Below are 10,158 nucleotides of genomic sequence, written 5' to 3'. Positions count from 1 at the left end.
ACCAGGACAGACTCCATGCTGAAGGAAACTTGGACAAGATACTGAACCAGTTTGATCATTTGTTACATCTGTTGTATGAAAGTAGAGTTAAAGTAACTAGAAAGGTGCTACAACCTGTCTCTGTCATAGAAAGTTGAAAATTAACTAAAAATATCTTTAAAAACAAATAAATCTGACGCCAACTCATGATGAGAATGTTTGTTTGTTTGTTAGTCAACAGTGAAATGAGCTGGTTGTGTCTCCCTCTGCTGGCCAGGAGAGAGAATACACTTAAAGCACATTGGCTTCATTTAGAAAGTGTGAGATGTGAGTCAAAAAGTGTCACGTAAAGCTGAAAAATGCCTTAAAATGGTCTTATTATAGTCTGATGATACATATTAGAGCATAATGTGACCAGAAATAACAAAAAAACACCAAATTTTGAGATGGCCAAAATTAGAAATTCTCTGCTGGTGGTTTTTACAGCACTAGATTGACAATGTTTCCAGCAAAAAAACACCTCAAGAGAGAGTAAAAACAGTTTTATGCAGAAATTTTTGGTGTTTGCATCAAGCTTTTTCCATCCCAGGACAAATGTGTTGATGCAAAGATGACTTTTGCGTGACGTTTTGACACAATCAGCATATAAATGACTAAATTATTGTGAGTCACAGCAGCAGACTGGATCAGTCTGAAGACATTCAGCTGTTTCTGAGACATGCCTCTCAGTCTGAAATCCTTCTAAAACTTGTCTTTTTGGTCGTTTTGTATCTTTTCTTGGTCATTTTTTTGTCTTTTCTTGATCATTTAGTGTCTTTTTTTGGTAATTTTGTGTCTTTTCTGGTCATTTTGTGTCTTTTCTTGGTCATTTTTTTTTCTTTTCTTGATCATTTAGTGTCTTTTTTTGGTAATTTTGTGTCTCTCTTGGTCATTTTGTGTCTTTTCTTGGTCATTTTGTGTCTTTTCTGGTCATTTTGTGTCTTTTCTGGTCATTTTGTGTCTTTTCTTGGTAATTTTGTGTCTTTTCTGGTCATTTTGTATCTTTTCTTGGTCATTTTTTTGTCTTTTCTTGATCATTTAGTGTCTTTTTTTGGTAATTTTGTGTCTTTTCTTGGTCATTTTGTGTCTTTTCTTGGTCATTTTGTGTCTTTTCTGGTCATTTTGTGTCTTTTCTTGGTAATTTTGTGTCTTTTCTTGGTAATTTTGTGTCTTTTCTTGGTCATTTTGTGTCTTTTTTGGTCATTTTGTGTCTTTTCTGGTAATTTTGTGTCTTTTCTTGATCATTTAGTGTCTTTTTTTGGTAATTTTGTGTCTCTCTTGGTCATTTTGTGTCTTTTCTTGGTCATTTTGTGTCTTTTCTGGTCATTTTGTGTCTTTTCTTGGTAATTTTGTGTCTTTTCTGGTCATTTTGTATCTTTTCTTGGTCATTTTTTTGTCTTTTCTTGATCATTTAGTGTCTTTTTTTGGTCATTTTGTGTCTTTTCTGGTCATTTTGTGTCTTTTCTTGGTCATTTTGTGTCTTTTCTTGGTCATTTTGTGTCTTTTCTGGTCATTTTGTGTCTTTTCTTGGTCATTTTGTGTCTTTTCTTGGTAATTTTGTGTCTTTTTTGGTCATTTTGTGTCTTTTCTGGTCATTTTGTGTCTTTTCTTGGTCATTTTGTGTCTTTTCTGGTCATTTTGTGTCTTTTCTTGGTCATTTTGTGTCTTTTCTTGGTAATTTTGTGTCTTTTCTTGGTCATTTTGTGTCTTTTCTTGGTAATTTTGTGTCTTTTCTTGGTAATTTTGTGTCTTTTCTGGTCATTTTGTGTCTTTTCTTGGTCATTTTGTGTCTTTTTTGGTCATTTTGTGTCTTTTCTTGGTCATTTTGTGTCTTTTCTTGGTAATTTTGTGTCTTTTTTGGTCATTTTGTGTCTTTTCTGGTCATTTTGTGTCTTTTCTTGGTCATTTTGTGTCTTTTTTGGTCATTTTGTGTCTTTTCTTGGTCATTTTGTGTCTTTTCTTGGTAATTTTGTCTTTTCTTGGTTATTTTGTGTCTATTTTGGTCATTTTGTGTCTTTTTTGTTGTTGTTTTTAATGTCCATATCAGAACTTATTCACTAAAAGAGTTTCCGTCTCCTGTTAGGAGCAAAAAAACACGTCAAGAGAGAGTAAAAAGGTTAATGCAGTAAAGTTTTTGGTGTTTGCATGAATCTTTTTCCATCCAGGAGAAATGTGTTGATGCAGAGAGTCTTTGTGCTCTGTTTGTTTCCAACCTGTAGTCATGTCTGGTTGTTTTACTGCAGAGTTAACCTCACACAGCCTCCATTCATTCTCATGAGGAGAAAAGCTCCAGCTGCTGACCATGCACTTCTCTGGGAAAGTTCATATTCATAAAGTTAATATAGCTCATATAGCTCATGTTATTTCATGTAACCCTGAATATATACAGACATGGAAAAAATTACTAGACCATTGTTTTCTTAAAATTTCTTGTTCATTTCATGTCTTTTTTAAAAATCATTTTGACTCTTTTTGGGTTTGTTGTCTTTTTGGTCATTTTGTGATTTTTTTGGGTCATCTCTTTTTTGCTCATGTGCCCTTTTTGGGATTTTTTTTTTTTTTTTTTTTAACAGTTTTTGGTTATTTTGTGTTTTTTAGGGGGGATTTTGTGTCAGCACAGTACAATCATTTATAAACAAATTAACTCAATTGGTAAACGTTAATGTTTATTATCTTTACATAAATATTCTGACATTTGTGCATGACTTTCAACACAAATGTGATAAATATTCAGTGTAAATACCTGCATCTTTTTTTACAAACGCTGAATGATAAACAGTTTCAGGTACAAAGATTTCCAAATTTGTGCTTTTCAGAACTTTCATAACTCAAAATTGACTTGTTATGGTGGATTGAGGTGAAAATAGTTTTTAAAAGTGCTCTTTCAGTCTGTGAACTCTATTTTGGCAGACGCTCATTTATTCAGTTTTCCATTAATGAAGTGACCAAACTGGCCCTTCCCCATTCCTATTCCTTCATTAGTTTTCAGTGAGTAATGTGGAGAACCAAGCTGAAACAAACACTGGTCGTGGTTTGTCTACTGTTTTATTTCAGTACTTGACAAGCTGCAACACAGTTGATGAAGCTCAGACTGCCTTCATGGTCAGAGAGGAAGAGGAAACTAACTACTGAAGCATAGAAAGGAAATATACAGCTGACCAGCCGTTTTGTGTAAAGACAGCGTTTTTATTCCATCTCTCATTGGAAACATTAAATAGAACTTTTCTTTTCAGGATGACGAGACAGGTACATTTTGTATTTTGACATGTTTTACAAACCAAGTGCTTCTTTTCTTTTCTTCTTCTCTTTTCTCCAACAACAACACCAGACTGTTCAGATGTTTCTGAGTGCTCCTCTGCCAGCTTCTCAGCCTGCTGGATCACCTCCTCCATGGGGCCCACCATTGAGAAGGCCTGCTGGATCACCTCCTCCATGGGGCCCACCATGGAGAAGGCCTTCTGGATCACCTCCTCCATGGGGCCCACCATGGAGAAGGCCTGCTGGATCACCTCCTCCATGGGGCCCACCATGGAGAAGGCCTTCTGGATCACCTCCTCCATGGGGCCCACCATGGAGAAGGCCTTCTGGATCACCTCCTCCATGGGGCCCACCATGGAGAAGGCCTGCTGGATCACCTCCTCCATGGGGCCCACCATGGAGAAGGCCTGCTGGGGCAGGGCGTCGTACTCGCCTGCAGGGACACAAGGGGACAAGTCATTCATCATTAGTCATGTCCAGGATAAAGTTATTATCAGCACTCATTTAGTCATGTCCAGGATACATACTGAGGATTAAGTTGAAATATCGGAAATAAATTTAAATGTTGAGAAATAGTCTTAATGTGGAGAATAAAGTGGAAACCTCTATTCTGTACGTCTTTTCCCCCAATTTCTCATTAAAACGACATCTTAGAATAGACAATCTTTGTATTTGTAGTTTTTTATATTATCAAAGATCTTTGAAAAAAGTCACAAATCAAAGATCCTCTATTCTGTACGTCTTTTTCCCCAATTTCTCATTAAAACGACATCTTAGAATTAAGGATCTTTGATTTGTGATTTTTTTTCAAAGATCTTTGATAAAAACTACAAATACAAAGATCGTCTATTCTAAGATGTCTTTTTAATGAGACATATATATACATATATATATATATATATATATATATATATATATATCAGAATAAACTATATATATATAGTTCTATGATGGATATAAACTGGAGGAAAACTGTGACACAAACTTGTGAACGTTTTCAATCAAACAACCAAATGTTTAATATTTCTAACTGCATGATTCTGTGTCAAAAAATATAAAAAAATTCCAGTGTCTCCTCTGTGGTCTAGTGGAAAAGTTCCAGTCCATAATGCAGCAGGTTCTGGGTTCAAATCCAGCATAAATCTTTTTTCAGTTTGTCCTCTTGAGACTTCCTGCTGCATTCATGACAACAAGTTAGGAACAGCTCAGTTTCCTTCCTGTGTTCCTCTGGAGTAGTGGACATGTCAAGGATCCTGCACCTGAAGGTTGTTGGTTTGATTCCAGGCTGCTCAGTTTTCAGTCATCTCAAATACCTAAACTATATATATATTTCTATAATCTCTATGATGGATATAAACTGGAGGAAAACTGTGACACAAACTTGTAAACGTTTTCAATCAAACAACCAAATGTTTAATATTTCTAACTGCATGATTCTGTGTCAAAAAAAAACACAGGAATCCTGTGTCTCCTCTGTGGTCTAGTGGAAAAGTTCCAGTCCATAATGCAGCAGGTTCTGGGTTCAAATCCAGCATAAATCCTTTTTTTTTCAGTTTGTCCTCTTCAGACTTCCTGTTGCATTCATGACATCAAGTTAGGAACAGCTCAGTTTCCTTCCTGTGTTCCTCTGGAGTAGTGGACATGTCAAGGATCCTGCACTTGAAGGTTGTGTGTTCAAATCCAGCGTGAAACCTCCTTTTCTACCCATCTACTCCAATAATTACTGCTGAAACTATATCATTCACTTTCCACCTGTCACCTGCATCTCTGCTGTGGTGTAGTGGTATAGTCATGAGCACTCAACCTGAAGAACATTGGTTCCAATCCCACCTGAAACTCTTTTTCTGTTTGTTTGCTTCAATACCTCCCAGTGCAATTAACAGTGTCACCGAGACAAAAAGCACTGTTCCACAGTGGTTTAGTGGAAATGTCATTGGATTCCCAACCTGGAGGTTCTTGGATCATATCCCAGCTGAAAATCATTTTTTGTTTGATTGCTTCAAAACCTCCTGGTGCATTCATCAGTTCAAGAAGAATATCTCTTCTGTTGTTCCTCTGGTGTAGTGGACATGTCAAGGGTCCTGGACCTGTAGGTTCTTGGTTTGAATCCAGTCTCCTCGGTTCTGTTTTCATTTTTTTTTTAATGGATATAAACTGGAAGGAAACTATCTGTGACTTGTGAAAACTTGTGGATTGCAGCAACATGTTTTTGAGGAAAGATGTAAAAAATATTTTTTAACCTTTCTGATTACGTCTCACTACAAAAAACAATTTCACCCCAGCAGCTTTTGTCCATTGTGGTGAAGGGGAAATGTTGCTGACACATGGTGGCTAAAGTTTTGGGTTCAAATCCAGCCTGAAACTTTCTTTTCTCGACTTCACTACTTCTTGCTGACAGACTAGTTTTCAAATTCCACCTGCCACCTGCATCTCTACTGTGGTCTAGTGGTAATATTGTTGGGTTTGCAACCCAAAGGTTCTTGGTTCAAGTCCCATCTGAAACTCTTTTTCTGTTTGTTTGCTTCAATAGCTCACAGTGCAATTAAGAGTGTCACCTACACAAAATGCATTGTTCCACAGTGGTATAGTGGAAATGTCATTGAATTCCCAACCCAGAGGTTCTTGGATCATATCCCAGCTGAAAATCATTTTTTGTTTGATTGCTTCAAAACCTCCTGGTGCATTCATCAGTTCAAGAAGAATATCTCTTCCGTTGTTCCTCTGGTGTAGTGGAAAATGTCAAGGGTCCTGGACCTGCAGGTTCTTGGTTTGAATCCAGTCTCCTCGGTTCTGTTTTCATTTTTTTTTTAATGGATATAAACTGGAAGGAAACTATCTGTGACTTGTGAAAACTTGTGGATTGCAGCAACATGTTTTTGAGGCAAGATGTCAAACTTTTTTTTTTTAACCTTTCTGATTACGTCTCACTACAAAACACAATTTCACTTTAAGAGCTTTTGTCCACTGTGGTGAAGGGGAAATGTTGCTGACACATGGTCTCTAAAGTTTTGGGTTCAAATCCAGCCTGAAACTTTGTTTTTTCGACTTCACTACTCCCTGCTGACAGACTACTTTACACATTCCACCTGCTATCTCCATCTCCACTGTGGTCTAGTGGTAATGTCATTGGGTTTACAAACAAAAGGTTCTTGGTTCAAGTCCCGGCTGAAACTGTTTTTCTGTTTGTGTGCTTCTATACCTTCTGGTGTATTTATGAGAACACACGCCACCTGTCATTGTATCTCTCCTGTAGCGTAGAGGATAAACTCTGCTGCAGGAAGCAGAAGGTTGTGAGTTCAATCCCCTCCTGAAACTATTATTTATCAGTTTGTCCTCTGAAATTAAGCACTAATAGGAGTAAACGACAACTATAACCCTCGGAGCCACAGCTCAATGGATAACACATGGACCTCACACCACGGAGAACATCGGTTCAAACCCCACTGGATCTCAAAGGACTCACCAACGGAAACTCAAAAGGACTCAAACAAAGGAAACAAGGAGACACAAGGGAGGAGAGGAGGACAGAGAGGGAGGAAGGAAGGAGGAGGAATACTCATACTATTTTTTTTTTGGCAAAAGCCACACCCCCTAATTAGCATAACCACGCCCATTATTTGCATAAACACACCCACTTTGGGCAAAATTCTGACTTAAAGCAGTACCAGGTCTTGAACCACTGACCTCTGGCACTCCAACCCTTTATACTCCGTCTGTGCCATCTCTTTCACACTGAGTTAATATCGGAACTTCTACATGTTGTTAACCAAAGAGGAGGACTTGTTTAAAAAAAAAAAAAAAAAAAAAAGTTATTAAAAATTAAAAACAGCAAAAAAACACAAGAAAAGCCTAAAATCATTATTTACAAAGCCAACTTTGTGATTACAACATAAATCAAAGACATTAACTTCTTTTTTCTTAATTACCTCAAATTTCACAGACAAATAAACTTTGTGGAGACTTTTTACACAATAAACTGAATAAAAGACTTCAGATTGTGTGTTAAACGACACTTTTCCTCCCAACGAGCCTCATTTAGTGAGTGAGGTGACGAGCAGCTGGTCTACAAAGTCTTCCTGAAGGGAACTAACACATGTGGAGCGTCACAGTGACCTTTGACCTCCAGATTCTACTCACTTTAGTCCTGCAGGAGCTTTGCAGCACATTTAAAGATGTTGCTGACATGTTGTGAGGTGTGTTGCTCAGCAGCTGAGCGTGTGCACTGCTTACCTTGTTCCAGTCCAAGATGGAGGACTGATGACATCACAGCGTCTCAAAGCAGCTTCATGATGATCCGGATCAGGATCTTCTGGTCTCTGAGACTCAGAGTGGCGCCGCCTGCTGGAGAAGAGCTGCAGAGAGACAAGAATCAGCTGCTGCAACAAACTACTGAAGTTCAGAAAATGTCACTTCAATTATCTAAATGTTACTGTTCATATGCCTTCTCTAAAAATGTGTGGGATTGATATAATGGAGAAAAAATGCACAAACAAGCATATCAGAACTATTTTACAGAGGCAAAATCAGATTTCCCCCAGAGGAAAGTTCTTTTGGGATCCACAATTGAACGAAATAAAGTGGCGAAGAGCAATTCTGTCTCTAAATAAGATCAGAGAGGTTCATTTTAAAACTTTGCATCATATTTACCCATGTAATAAATCAGTTTCCAGGTTTGCTGATATAAGCGAAATGTCTCTGATCACAGGATTATATACATACAGTCATGGAAAAAATGATCAGACCACCCTTGTTTTCTTTTGTTTAGACAAATATGATGATAACAACAAAAACAGCCCATAAGAGTTTAACTTAAGAGCCATTTTCCATGGTTTTCTTGATAATGATTTGAGTTTTTATCAATAAAACCATGTTAAATGTCTAGATATCAGCTCTTAAAATAAACTCTTATCAGCTATTTTTGTTGTTATCATTATATTTGTCCAAACAAATGAACCTTTAGTTGAACCAGACATTAAAATGAACAAGAAACTGAAGAAAACAATGGTCTAGTCATTGTTTCCATGTCTGTATATATTCAGGGTTACATGAAATAACTGAACTAAATGTGGTATATGAGCTCTATTAACTTTATGAATATGAACTTTCCCAGAGAAGTGCATGGTCAGCAGCTGGAGCTTTTCTCCTCATGAGAATGAATGGAGGCTGTGTGAGGTTAACTCTGCAGTAAAACAACCAGACATGACTACAGGTTGGAAACAAACAGAGCACAAAGACTCTCTGCATCAACACATTTCTCCTGGATGGAAAAAGATTCATGCAAACACCAAAAACTTTACTGCATTAACCTTTTTACTCTCTCTTGACGTGTTTTTTTGCTCCTAACAGGAGACGGAAACTCTTTTAGTGAATAAGTTCTGATGTGGACATAAAAAACAACAACAAAAAAGACACAAAGTGCCCAAAATAGACATGAGATTGCCAAAAATGGACACAAAATGACCAAAAAAGACACAAAATGACCAAAAAAAGACACAAATTGACCAAAAAAGACACAAAAAAGACACAAAATTACCAAAAAAAGATACAAAATTACCAAGAAAAGACACAAAATTACCAAAATAGATGTAAAGATTGCCAAAAATGGACACAAAATGACCAAACAGACCAGTTTCAGAGTGATTTCAGATGGAGAGGCGTGTCTCAAACAGCAGCAGGGAATGTCTTCAGACTGACAACAACTCAATCATTTCTATGCTGATTATGTCAAAACGTCCCACAAAGCTCCTCTTTGCATCAACACATTTCTGCTGGATGGAAAATCTTGATGCAAACACCAAAAACTTTACTGCATCAAAGTGTTTTTACTCTCTCGAGGAGTTTTTTGCTGTAAACATTGAAACAATGTCGCGCTGTAAAAAGCACGTGGAGAGACAGAAAACAGCTGAAAGCTGCTCAAACTAGCAGCAGCAGCAACATGATGAGTTATTAATGTGACAGAGATATTAAAGAGTCAGCTAACAGCAACACAAACACCTTTTACCTGTGATCCAGTTTCTAATGACGGAGCTCACCTGAGTCTCCTTCAGCTGCTGTTAAAGAGACAATCTGCCCCAAAACCTGCTGTTAGAGTCCTGATCAGAGTCCCTGAAGGTCCAGAACCAGAACCACAGGAACACCTTCACCTCCACCTCTGATTCATCATCAACCGCTCGGCTGCTTGTTTACTAGTAAACAAACAAACAAACAGGACTGCTCCCGTCCCGTGTTGACTCCTTACTGGTTGCTTTCACCACTAACTGGTTCCTGTACTGGTGTGTGTGTGTGTGCAGCGGTTTTCTGCCTCACTTAGCAGATTCATCACATATTTAATAAACATGTAGAGGTGATGCTTCATCAACAATTACATTCTGTCCAATCCAGCTCGAAGCGAACGTGCAAACATTATATTTAATAATAATTATATTATATTTTCATGCTTTCTTTTTATTTATAGGAGCATGTCGATTTCTGTCAAAAATGGTCTCATTTTAAAATGCCTAAAAATGCTTCAAATGGTCTTATTATACTCTGTTGATACATATTACAGCATTATGTGGCCAGAAATAATAATAAAAAACACCATATTTTGAGAAAATTTGAAGAAAAAACAAAACAAAAGTCATACTATAGCATGTGGATTTTTTTCAGGAAAAAGTCACAACATTTTCACTCTCAAAATGTTCTTATTATAGTCTGTTGATACATGCAGTAGATTTTTTTTTTTTCAGAAAAAAAAACAGAAAAATACCATATTTTGAGCTGTGCAAAATCTGAAAAAAGTCAAACTATAGCATGTTGTTTTTTGTCAAAAATGGTCACATTTTAAAATGCCTAAAAATATTTAAAATTGGTCTGATTATACTCTGACTATACCCTCCAGAC

The 10,158-nt window shown here is 37.1% G+C and overlaps 1 long non-coding RNA gene across 2 annotated transcripts; it reads right to left on the bottom strand.

Annotated features, from left to right (window-relative positions):
* Positions 1-3,658: 3,658 nt before the first annotated feature.
* LOC131963155 (uncharacterized) lies at positions 3,659-9,486 on the bottom strand. 2 transcript variants are annotated; one of them, XR_009390014.1, is made up of 3 exons: positions 9,278-9,486; positions 7,507-7,628; positions 3,659-3,709 (listed from the first exon to the last, which is right to left on the bottom strand). It is a non-coding gene; the product is annotated as an uncharacterized LOC131963155 (long non-coding RNA). The 2 variants fall into 2 exon arrangements; XR_009390013.1 differs by having other exon boundaries at positions 9,309-9,486.
* Between the last annotated feature and the right edge of the window lie 672 nt (positions 9,487-10,158).

Source organism: Centropristis striata, chromosome 24 (assembly GCF_030273125.1).
Source record: "Centropristis striata isolate RG_2023a ecotype Rhode Island chromosome 24, C.striata_1.0, whole genome shotgun sequence".
Taxonomy (NCBI): domain Eukaryota; kingdom Metazoa; phylum Chordata; class Actinopteri; order Perciformes; family Serranidae; genus Centropristis; species Centropristis striata.
Note: the sequence above shows the minus strand (reverse complement) of the source record. Positions and strands in the feature narration are given on the sequence as shown.